The sequence below is a fragment of the Phacochoerus africanus genome, chromosome 15, assembly GCF_016906955.1.
Source record: "Phacochoerus africanus isolate WHEZ1 chromosome 15, ROS_Pafr_v1, whole genome shotgun sequence".
NCBI lineage: Eukaryota > Metazoa > Chordata > Mammalia > Artiodactyla > Suidae > Phacochoerus > Phacochoerus africanus.
In genome coordinates, this window is record NC_062558.1 from 25,753,405 (window position 1) to 25,766,362 (window position 12,958).

The 12,958-nt window shown below is 42.5% G+C and overlaps 1 protein-coding gene across 1 annotated transcript in view; it reads left to right on the forward strand.

Annotated features, from left to right (window-relative positions):
• The window catches only part of TMEM132D (transmembrane protein 132D), a 766,214-nt gene that overhangs the window by 544,278 nt on the left and 208,978 nt on the right, over positions 1-12,958 (forward strand).

Below are 12,958 nucleotides of genomic sequence, written 5' to 3' on the forward strand. Positions count from 1 at the left end.
GGCAAGGCACCACACCATGACCCATGACCCAAACATGGTGGGGAAATGCCAGTGAGCCCAGAACCATGAAGTTCCTGCAAATTGCCAATTCTTAAATTTAAAAAAAAAGTTTTTAAAATAATATCTTTAGCATAAAAATATAATTAAATAAAGACATTATTTTCTAAATAGCCTTTATTCTTAAGATATTGTTTAGAAAATAATCCAAATCCAGGCATTAGATTTGGGTCTTCTACTATGTGAAAAGTGCTGACAGTTTAATCACAGTGTTTGTATGACACACGGGAGACTATTCAAGGATGTCAAATACATACACTGGCAGAGACCAAAACAAATCAAGTATATGGGTGAAATGTGACTTGACAAACACTTCCCCAGTGAAAAGGCACCAGCCAATGTTTGCCATGCAGGAAAGCCTAGCCAGATTCTGAATTCTTAAAGAGGTACTGATTCAAGAAAAGCCATCAATGTGTTTTTAACGTGAAACATCAGCTTGTTCCTTTTGGAGCTAATTAAAAAAAAAAAAAATCAAACCTATTTAGGAAAGAGTTAACTATAATCTATTCATAGGCCATCTATTTATATAACTTGTCATCTAAAAGATTTAGGACTTTAAGTCTGTGCATGTGTTTCCCGGGATTTGTGAAACAGAGATGGGTTTTCATCCTCAAAAGGAGCCGCCTCCTGGTTGCTAAGCAGCAGAATACTTTGCCTGGGAAGACTAATCACCTAGGTTCACTGAAAACACGCCAAGGCCCTGTCTAGCTCCGCCTCCCCCCCCCCTCCCAACCCCCGTGGTCTCTCTACAAAAGAGTAATGTATTTTCTTCATGTGAATTTTCACAATGCAAATGCTTGAGCCTTTGAGTTGGCTGACAGGAATTTGAGATTTCTCCTGTTGCAAAAGTACTTTTTCTGCCCAGAGTGAAGGATGGGTTGACCTATCCGTTGACAGCCTGGTGTCTCCCCTTCACCATCTATTAGGAACTATTGACAAATGTGATTACGAGGTGGTAAAAGGACATAAGGAATCAATCTTTCAATACAAGGCAACACAGACTGTTGCCTAGTGAACAGAAGTTAGTTATTATGCTGTTCATTAGGAAATGTAAAGGTGCTGGGGTCCTGCAGTTGATCAGGGCTCTTATTAACTCTTTCTTTTATTTAAAAGCATGGAGCCTCCCCTGGTACATTATTTCATGGGTGACAGGAGCACACCTTCGTTTAGGCTGTTAGTGTTTCTATTACTGGGGATGGCAGGACCACTTGTCTGGAATAAGTAATTATTTGAATGTGTCCTTTTCAGCACCTTTAGTCTGATGAGCTTTTAGCAAAACACTGGGCGGCTTCTGTTGGCTTAGCTCAGTGTTGGTCTGTTTGGTTTCTGGCACTCAGGATCTCTCCTGCCTTGTCTGTCCCTGAGCGCCTGTTACCTGTTCCAAACCCCGTCATTATCTCCTTACATCACCTTTCGGACTATGACACATCATCTTTCTATGATACATGTAATGTAGAGAGTGCATAATAGGGGAGCTACAAAGAATCTCTGCTGAGACCTAGTAGATGCTCTTATCAGTTAGGAGTTGCATTTGGCTAAAAGCAAAAGTGCCTTCTCCACTCACTCCACCCTCCCGCAGCCAATAGTGACTTTAACACAAGTGTGTTTCTTCTTCTTTCATGTAAAAGAACCCCAAAGTTGGTGGTCTAGGGCTGGTATGGTGCCCCTTGCTATCTGAGACTCAGCACCATCGTTATCACCGCTTCAGCAGTCCAGGGCATGGATTCCATCCTCCTGGTTACCTCCTGGTCCAAGGTGGCTGCTGGAATGCCACCCAGCATATCCACATTCTGAAGCCCAGAAAAAGTAGCAGATGCAGAAGATCAAACTGGGTTCATTCCTTTTCCCTTTCAAGAGGTCTTTACAAGAATCCAACATAATATTTCTGGTTCTGTCCAATTGGCAAGGACTCGGACATGTGGCTATACTTAGTTGGAAGAAAAACTGATAGATCTGGCTTTTTCTTTAGCATGGCGCATTGTTCTGTTACACGGAAGCAGGAGATTAGATATTGCAAGGCAGAGAGCAGTATTTGCAACAATCCTTCTCCATTTTCACTTGAGGAAACACATCCCAGCTCAGAGAGGTCCCTGATCGCGGCCCTTGAGTGTTTTCCATTCTATATTAGTCTTTATGAACCTCCTAGGAGGCAAAAATCACATACCTATATCTTAGTTTCCCCTATTAATTTCACCATGCCTCGGTTTCCTCATCTATAAAGGGTGTAATACTTATAAGGTTGATGTAAGGATACAATGAGAATTCAAGAGGGCTTGTAAGAGTGCCCAGTACAGTCAAATATAAGAGCTTCTATTACGATTACGTAATTACTGAATGCAAAGGATAAACAATACCTGGCAATTATGCTGTAAATTCTTTCATGAAAGAGAATCATCCAGGCCCCCATTTTTCCGAGATAAGAAGAGTGCTAGGCACTGCATCGGTACTCACTGATTTTTTGTTGTTGTCGTTGTTGTTCGTTTTTTAAATTTATTTTTTTTCCACTGTACAGCATGGGGACCAAGTTACACACACATGTATACGTACTTTTTCCTCCCATTGTTGTGTTGTAATGTGAGTATCTAAACATAGTTCTCAATGCTACACAGCAGGATCTCATTGAAAATCCATTCCAAGAGCAATAGTTTGTATCTGTTAACCCCAAGCTCCCGATCCCTCCCTCTCCCCCTGGGCAGCCACTAGTCTATTCTCCAAGTCCATGATTTTCTTTTCTGTGGAAAGGTTCATTTGCGCTGTATATTAGATTCCAGTTATAAGTGATATCATATGGTATTTATCTTTCTCTTTCTGACTTATTTTACTCAGTATGAGAGTCTCTAGTTCCATCCATGTTGCTGCAAATGGCATTATTTTGTTCTTTTTTAAGGATAAGTAGTATTCCATTGTGTATATATACCACATCTTCCTAATCCAATGGACTGTCGATGGACATGTAGGTCGTTTCCATGTCTTGGCTATTGTGAATAGTGCTGCAATGAACATGCGGGTGCATGTGTCTTTTTTAAGGAAGGTTTTGTCTGGATATATGCCCAAGAGTGGGACTGCTGGGTCATATGGTAGTTCTATGTTTAGATTTCTAAGGTACCTCCATACTGTTCTCCATAGTGGCTGTACCAGCTTACATTCCCACCAACAAACAGTGCAGGAGGGTTCCCTTTTCTCCACAGCCCCTCCAGCACTTGTTATTTGTGGATTTATTAATGATGGCCATTCTGACTGGTATGAGGTGGTTATCTCATGGTAGTTTTGATTTGCATTTCTCTAATAATCAGAGATGTTGAGCATTTTTTCATGTGCTTGTTGGCCATCTGTATATCTTCCTTGGAGAATGGTGTATTCAGATCTTTTGCACATTTTTCCATTGGGTGGTTGGCTTTTTTGCTGTCGCATTGTATAAGTTGCTTGTATATCCTAGAGATTAAGCCCTTGTCCATTGCATCATTTGAAACTATTTTCTCCCATTCTGTAGGTTGTCTCTTGTTTTAAAATACAATTTTAAAGTTTGCTTTCCATTTACAGTCATTACAAAATAGTCCCCGTGTTGTATACTACATCCTTGAGCTTATCTTACACCCAATACTTTGTTCCTCCCGCTCCCACCCCTATATTGCCCATCCCCTACCTCTCCCCACAGGTAAGTTGTGTGTGTGTGGGGGGGTCCTGTGAGTCTGCTTCTTTTTTTATTATATTCATTTGTTAACTGTATTTTATAGAACCCATGTTGCTGCAAATGGTGTTCATTCTCTTTTATGGCTGAGTAATATTCCATTGTATATTTGCACCACATACTCTTTATCCATTCCTCTGTTGATGGACACTTAGGTTACTTCCATGTCTTGGCTATTGTGAATAGTGCTGCTCTGAACATAAGGGGATGCTCGCTGACCCTTGAACCTAAATGAATGAATTGCGTTAAAACACATTTGGTCCAATGAGTTTTTACTAATCCTCTCTGGAACTAAGAGTAAAGTCTTTAGAGTCCCAACCTCTGGTCTTTTGTATCTGGAATGCTCTGGGTCCCTTTTCCAGAGAAAGTCATTTTATTTCACCTTTGACTTGATGGGTAAAAGAATTTTTGTCATTTTTAAGGGAGTTGCCTTCTTGAAATAGACCTTTTGCCATTTCATTTCTGTTTTGGTTTTGTTCCCTATACAGCCATTGAGAGATGTTCTAAGAGCTCTGATATCAAGGCATCTGTGTATCTACTCATTTATGTTACACATTCTTTTTTTTTTTTCTTTTTAAGGCTGAACCTGTGGCATATGAAAATTCCCAAGCTAGGGGTCGAATTAGAGCTGCAGCTACAGGCCTACACCGCAGCTACATCCACCCCAGATCCTTCACCCACCGACTGAGGCCAGGGATCAAACCCACATCCTCACAGACACTATGTCGGGTTCTTTTTTTGGCCTATGGAGTTCCCAGGCCAGGGATCAGAACCGAGCCAAGCTGAGAACTAAGCTACAGCTGCAGCAACACTGGATCCTTAACCCACTGTGCCAGGCCAGGGATTGGATCCATGTACCACCACTCCCAAGATGCTGCCAGTCATGTTGCACCACAGTGGGATCTCCTACATCAGGTTCTTAACCTTCTGAGTCACAACGGGAATTCCTTATGTTACACATTCTTGCAATGTTAATGAGGCAGTAGGAAGGCCAGGTCACATGGACCATGATGAGGCCATGAGGAGAGAATACTCAAGCTGTAATCAGGGTCGCTTGGGGGCTTGTAACCTGGTGTGGAGGAGTTGGATCTTTATGTGTGATGGGGAGGCTCTGGAAGGCTTTCAGCATGGTCCCCACTGCACTGATGTCTCCTTTTAGAAGAGCACTCAGGTTGACTGCTGAGAGTGGATTTGGGAGGGTGAGGGGGCATTGGGGAAGGTGAGGGATTGTACTCGCGCTGCTGTAAATAACCCTGACCTAAGAAGCTTGGCATCTGCTTATCTCCTCTCTAAATGTGAGTAGCCTTATTGGGTGGCTCTGGGGGTAAGACATCCTTTTGTCTTGTTGCCAAGAGACCCTAAAGATCCTAAGCTCATCTTCATGGCCCCGAATTAATAATAACCATAAATATTGTGGCAGCCAACAGCAGTAGGACAAGGGTGCAGTGGGAAGGTGTGCTCATCTCCATGCAGGGCATGGCCTTTCTCTGAATCCACTCCTCGGCTCCCATCCCATCAGCCCAGGAACTCAGCAGAATGACCACGTCTAGTCTAGCTGCAAGGGAAGCTGGGATAGCAAGCTTTATCCCAGGAGGCCATGTATTCTGCTATAGACATGTTGTGGTGGAAGAAGGAAGGAGTGAACACGTATGGGGGAACACCAAGGCTAACCTGGACCAGCGCAGGGGACCACCATAATCCCAGTGGAGAAATGGAGAGATAGGTCATCTTAAGATACGTCATAGCATATAGGTGATAGGGTTTCTCAGTGCATTAGATACAGGTGTCATCATAGTGGGTAGGTGATAGGACTTTTCAACACATTAGATATAGGTGTGAAGCAAAGATGGGAGAAAAAAGATGAGTCCTAGTTTTGGACCCAACCCCCAAATGCCCATATGTCTTCCTGACACCCCCACACAAACTTTACATGTTTAAGACTCCCTGCAATAAAAGAGCCCAGGGTTGACATGGTTGCCCCTCCCCTCCAACCTTTGCACACATCTCTGATGAACTCCCCAAGAGAAATCTTTAGAGATAAATGTGAATCAAAGGCTGTGAATCAAAGCACTTGTAACACTGTCACATTTTTTTGATAAGTCACCAAACTGCCTTCCAGAAAGTTGAACCAATTTACTCTTCTACCCGCTGTGTATAATGATACCCATTTCCCTGCAACTTCACCAACCCAGAATATTAACATGAAAAGAAGAGACAGTTTAAGCCAAAATGTTATCTGGGTTGATTTGACTTGCCCTTTTTTGTTTACCTTGTTCTAAATGGCCTTCTTAAACATTTGTTCTTAGCCTGTTTTTTTGTTGTTGGTGGTTTTTTTTTTTTGTTTTGTTTTTTTCCTATTGGAAGGGCAACGTCTTACTTTGTCTTAAAATGCTTTTTATTGTGGGTAAAAAAACCCTGTAACATCAAATGTGCTGTCTTGATCACTTTTACCTGTACAGTGTATTAGAGTTAAATATGTTAACATTGTTGTGCAACAGGGCTTCAGCTGTTTTTATCTGGCAACCCTGAAACTATATCCACTGAACACTGTTGCCCTCTCCCCTCCTCCCAGCCCTTGGAAACCACCTTCTGCTTTCTATTTTCATGTGTTGACACTAGCATTTTGACTGACATACAGCTAGTACATTCTCCCCAACTTAACATCTGCCCTTGGATGTCACTGATCGTATATTTTAGCATGCAGAAGTTTGGGGATATTTGTTTAATTTTAATGTAGTCGGATCTATTGGTCCTTTCCAAAATGGAAGCCCTTCCTCTCCCCCTAATTATTAGCATTATTATTTTGTCTTTTGTCTCTTTTTTAGGGCTGCACCCACAGCATATGGAGGTTCCCAGGCTAGGGGTCTAATCACAGCTGTTGCTGCTGGTCTACACCACAGCCACAGCAACGCCAGATCCGAGCCGAGTCTGCGACCTCCACCACAGCTCACGGCAACACCAGATCCTTAACCCACTGAGCAAGGCCAGGGATCAAGCCCGCAACCTCATGGTTCCTACTCAGATTCATTTCCGCTGCACAACTACAGGAATTCCTATTGATTGATTGATTGATTGATTGATTGATTAATTTACTTATTTTTTGCTTTTTAGGGCTGCACTCATGCCATATGGACGTTCCCAGGCTAGAGGTGGAACTGGAGCTGCAGTTGACACCACAGCTCACAACATCACTGGATCCTTAACTCACTGAGCAAGGCCAGGGATCAAACCCACATCCTCATGGATACTAATAGGATTTGATTCCACTGCATCACAACAGGAATTCCCTCTCCCCCTAATTATAACCAAGAGGAAAAAAACATGTTTGTTCTATGTGTTCTTCTAAAATGAAATATGAAATACGCATACACGGCACATTTGAATAGGTAGGCCTATAATCTTCAGAAAATAATGCTAAAAGTAAATGCAGCTGTGATTCCTTATACTCTTATTAAGGATTTGAGATCAACTTGGAGGGACACACCTGTTCCCTCCATTCTTTGTGGGATGTAGAATTCCACCCCCAGGAAAGATTTGAAATGAGATGCGTTTAAACACTTCCATTCAAAGCTAGTTTTCCAAAAGACATTGATTTCTTCCTCAATATTTTGCATATTTTTTCCTGACATCTCTCTCTCTCTTTTTTAATCTGTTCGTGTATCTCTATGATTTTTATTACATTATTCTTTTTTTTTCTGTTCGGAAAATGATACCTTAGTATCTCATAGGTAAATCAATTTTTTTTCGTCCTTCGGGAGAAAATTCTGAGGCAAAGGTTATTAAATAAGCATTACCATTAATCTAATCAGTGCATATCTGTAACTGCATGCCAGTGTCAGATTCTGGGAGCTGTGTTTGCATTTCCTAGAAGAGTCGGAACACCTCCTTCTGGGGTGGGGGGAGCCCCCAGTGTCTCAAGGCTCTTCATCATTCTTCTCTCCTTCCTGCCTCCTGAATTTTGGCGTAAACAGTGCTTTAAGTTTCCTCCAGGATTCAAAGATGATGATACTGATGTTCATCAGTTTGAGTGCCGTAGCAGCTTTAAAACATATGAAAGTGTGCTCTTTATCTTAAAATAAAACAAACGTCGTTTTCATTCGTTTCATTCGTTTCTGGTACCCATGGCCATTGGGTACCAGAACAGTGGCTACTGTTCTAAGGGTGAGATGGACTGGACTGACCCAGCTCTGCCATGGACTATAAGGATACGCTCTCCTCTGGTATTAGGTTTCTGAGCAGTTCCTCATTTTGCTGTGTCTCTCATCCTAAAGTGACTTGGTGATGGTGACATGTCATGGTATTGACATAAGGTCACATAAGAGTACAGAAGTGGGAGTTCCAATTGTGGCTCAGCGGGTTAAGAACCCAACTAGTGTCCATGAGGATGTGGGTTCTGTCCCTGGCCTTGCAAGCTGTGCTGTAGGTTGCAGATGTGGCTCTGATCCCATGTGGCTGTGGCATAGGCCGGTGACTGAGGCTCCGATTTGACCCCTAGCCTGGGAACTTCCATATGCCATGGGTGTGGCCCTAAAAAAGGGCAAAAAATAAAAATAAAAAAGAACAGTATAGAAGTGTCTGCCAGACCCAGTCCAGCAGATGCTTGAGAAAGCACTCACACTGTATTTAATCAAAATCAAAGAGTTTGATGTGCCATGTGCTCTTTGTCAAGTGCCATTTGATATATTTCAAGCCTCTCTTCACCCGACACTGACGGGAGCACAGATCCTGCTGAGAATTCTCTGTAGAGCCCCTATCTTGTGCCACCTCCTCCAGGGAGTCCTCCTGGATCTTCACAGCCAAATGCAATTCTCCTTGACCCTTCTGTTCTGTCTTCCCAGTGATTTCCTTGCCCGCAGTCAAGTTGAGAGATTCAGACCATTTTGAGTTATTTTTTGCTGGTTGAGATCAACACCACTGGAAGCCAAAATGGGCCAGAGCTGTACCCAAGATGGCATAGGAAGATCTCAGCTCAGGATGTCTCTTTATGGACTTTCCAGGTCCTTCCTTCTGTCATCTTATTATTTGAACCCTATTCTTGTTGTTTGATTCGGATCCTTCTGATCTCCAAGATCTACTCCTCGACTCTGTGGCACCACTGCTGACTTACCATTTATGTCCAACTCAAAAGCCTTCTTGTCATGATCTTGAGTTAGTGGCTCCTCTAACACAGACAATGGCAGGTCTGAGCCCAACAGTTTAGAATTCGCCAGATCCTTCCCTTACTTGACCAAATCCTAAGTTCTTTCATCTCTAATTCTTGGGATGTCAAGAAAGCAATCATCAAATAATCTCTTCCCTCCTTGTCTCATTTGCATCTTCTTAAATCTTACAGATCCGGACATGTTCCCCTAAGTCTAGTATTCAGTAGATGTTCCATTTCTGTAAACGTCAGAGACAAAACTCATCCACATTTTCATAACCATATAATTTGCTATTGTGAAACTTCTGATGAAATAAATGCCTCTTAAATACACTTTCCTTGATGGAATACATTTTCTCTTCTTAAATGAAGTGAAGGTTCCTGTTCATCCACCGCACCTTCCCCAAATATTTAGAACCTTTGGGTCTTAATCTCCTGGCACACTCATCTTGCCTTGCTTATCAGCTCCCAACACTGCGATTGTCATCAAACCATGTCCCCTTCATCTTTGTACAGACAGCAGAAGGCATGGTGACACCCACAGGAGAAGCCCGGAGAACAGTATTATCACCCACTGGAATGCATACAGCTGTGTCTGTGAAGCTAAGTCACCCAGGCTGCTTCATGCCCCATCCATTGTGTCATTAGCACAGGTCATGTTCCATGACGGTCCCCTTCCAAGATCAGAACTTGAGAAAAGACCCCCAAATTGTGGAAGGAAGTCATCTTTCCTGGCTCCCAGAATGAAATTTCTTTTGGTTTTTGACATAAAAGCAAACTCTTGACTCTTTTTTTTTTCTTCATTTTTTCAAGTTTTATTGAAGTATGGTTGATTTATCAGGTTGGGATCATTTCTGCTGGAAGACTCTGGACTCTTTTTTATTTGACTTTCTTCGATATCCTTTCCCCGTGTCAGGCTGTTAATTAATATGCCAGCTACCCTCTGTTGTTTTGCACTCAGACTTTTTGAAAATGCAGTCACATTGGATAGCACACTACTGCTTTCATTTTTATACTGTCTCAACCAAGTGCAAATTAAGATGCTCCAACAGCCCTTGAGAAAAATCTCTGCTCCGAGACGCAGTCTTGCCTTATGCATCTGCCGAGTGGCCGCGGCCCCCCTAAAGAGCATCTGTAGCAAAGACACCATACTGACTTTATTACGTACCAGGTATGGCTCTAGGTCCCTCCTTATAGATACTATCCCGTTCCATTTTAACAGAGGCCCGCGGACATTGGTATGACTCTTATCCCCATTTCACAGGTGGGTTGAAAGCACACTGTCTTTAAAGAACGGCCCCAAGTGATTCAGCTGAGAAGCTGAGCTGGAATCAGCTTCAAGATAGATGGGCTCCAGAGTCCATGCTTGCAATCAGTCCACTGTACCAACCCTCCTAAGTGAAAACAGAATTAAGGCTGTTGATCACCTAGAGAGGCAAAAAGATCTTTGGGAAATGCAAATGCCAGAAAGCACGCTCGTGAAAATCTGAAATTGAGAAGTCTTCCTGAAATAGGAAAAGTCATCCGAAAATGAATTATTTATTACGTACAAAGCCACTGCCTTTTCTTTTTCAGCCCACTCGGCTGTCTTTGATGTTCCCTAATGAGCTGTTCTCTCCAGAGGTGATTTATAATGAGACAGCAGCGCTGCTCCTCAGTGCTTTTAAAGGTACACGACACTTAAACAGGTCAGGAGACTTATTGCTATTGTGGTTCATTGTGTGGTTATTACCAGTGATGGTACAACAGGTCGCTCTCGGTGAAACAAGTTCTAGTGATGTAACTCATTCTGTAGACACTACAATGAGGCAGCCCTTTTACGAGACATTTTTCTGAGTTCCCCTTACATGCTTTTGTGTAACAGAGCTCTCATCCCACTCAGAGGAGGTGGCTGGTAAATAAGTAATAAATAAATAAATAATTGAGCATGATGAATTTGAAGTTGGTCTATGTTTGGAAGGAAATAGGATGTTGAGAAGAAGGACCAGCTGGGTGAACTCTTTGAGACTGGGTTGTCTCTGCTGAGGTGACATTTGCACTGAGCCAAATGTCAAGAAGGATCCCATGTGGAGAGATCTGAGATGCGCTGGCTTTCTGGACAAAGGGAAGGTGGATGCCAGAGGCCTAAAGCAGGGCCAGCTCGGTGTGCTTTAGAAGGGAGAAGGTCCAGTGATGCTGGGGAAATAGTAAGATGGGGGGATGAGGTAAGAGCAGGCAGGCACTGGATGAGGTAGACCCTTGCCTGCCATATTGTGTGCAGTAAGATTTCTAAATCTCCTTTGATTCATGATTTACTTTGAAATACCGCTCTGAACCCCAAGGAAGGAATCCATTTTGGAGGGGAACAGATTTTGGGGAGTGGCTCACAATGGAAATGGAAAGATCACATTGGGGGCTACTTTAATGGTCCAGGGGGAAAGGGATGAGAACTTGGACTAGGATGATGGCAATGTAGAAGAAAAAAGGATGTCCTTTCTAAATAGAGCCACCAGAACCTGCTTATAGATAGGACAAGGAATGTGTTTTCCTTCTGTTTTTATGGCCTCACCTGCAGCATATGGAATCCCAGGCTAGGGGTTGAATTGGAGCTTCAGCTGAAGCCTACGCCACAGCCATGGCAACACCAGTTCTGAGCTACCTCTGCGACTTATGCTGTAGCTTAAGGCAACACCAGATCCTTAACCCACTGAGTGAGGCCAGGGATTGAACCCACATCTTCATGAACACTGTGTTGGGCTCTTAACCTGCTGAGCCACAACGGGAACTCCTGGGAGAGATAGCTTAACACAGCTCCTACTCTGGATACATAGAGAATGAAGAACTGGAGGTCATTCAGCACATGGCTAAAAATGTAGTGAAAGTAAATGAAAGCCTAACCAAATTCATGGCCATCAAGAAAAAGTAGGCAAGCAGCCAACTCCTGAAGATCAGCATGATTCCTCAGCAGAACTCAAAAGCCACCCAGGCACCCAAGAGCTTGCCTCACCGCTGGTAGGATGGTCCTAGGCTGCCATGGACCTTGGGGAAGAGTGCTTTGTCTGTGCCCTTTGCCTTGCTCATTTGGAACTTTTGACTTTGTATCTAGTCCTCTGGTCTGTTTCATGAAACCTTTTATCAGACCCATTATCTGATTGGACAATAAATACCATCCAATAGAATTTTCTGAGATGACATAAATATTCTGTAATCAGAAATATCCAATATGGCGGCCATGGCCACATGTTGTTATTGAGTTCTGGAAAGGTGACTAGTATCCCCAAGGAACTGAATTTTTTATGTAATCTAATTAATTTAACTTTAACTAGCCATATGAGCTACTGGCTCTCAAATGAGACAGTAAGGTGTTGAAGTTTGGGCTTGGGAATCTGAGGGTGGCCGTCATGCTACTTTCTGAGTTGGTGGTCTGCACATTCTCCACGTGCTTCCTAGACCCACCCTCCAGTCTTCTGCACCCTGAGCTGTGCCCCTTGAGTTTTTCCTGAATGGATTGCCTCAAACAGACTGCCTTGTTCCCTGGATCCTGGTTGGGCCCAGACATTGGAAGGCATTGGGAGATTGGCCATGGGTTGAAGAGAAAGGTTGGTGGGGTCGATTTGTTCTTTTGTTTGTTTGTTTGTTTGTTTTTATTGAAATATAATGTATTTACAATGTTGTATTAGTTTCACATGTATAGCACAGTGATTCAGTTATATTCATTTTCAGATTCTTTTTTCCCTTGTAGGTTATTATGAATGTAGGTCCTTGTTTGTTATCTATTTTATATATAGTAGTGTACATGTGTTAATTTAAAACTCTTAATTTATCCTTCCCTCCTTCTTTCCCCTTTGGTAACCATAAGTTTGCTTTCTATGTCTATGGATCTATTTCTGTTTTGTAAATAAGTCCACTTGTATCTTTTTTTAAGAGTCCACATATAAGCAATATATTATATTTGTCTTTGTCTGGCTTACTTCACTTAGTAAGATAATCTCTAGGTCCACCCATGTTGCTGCAAATGGCATTATTTTATTCTTCTTTATGGCTGAATAATATTCCATATCCAACCACTATGGAGAATAGGATAGAAGTTCCTT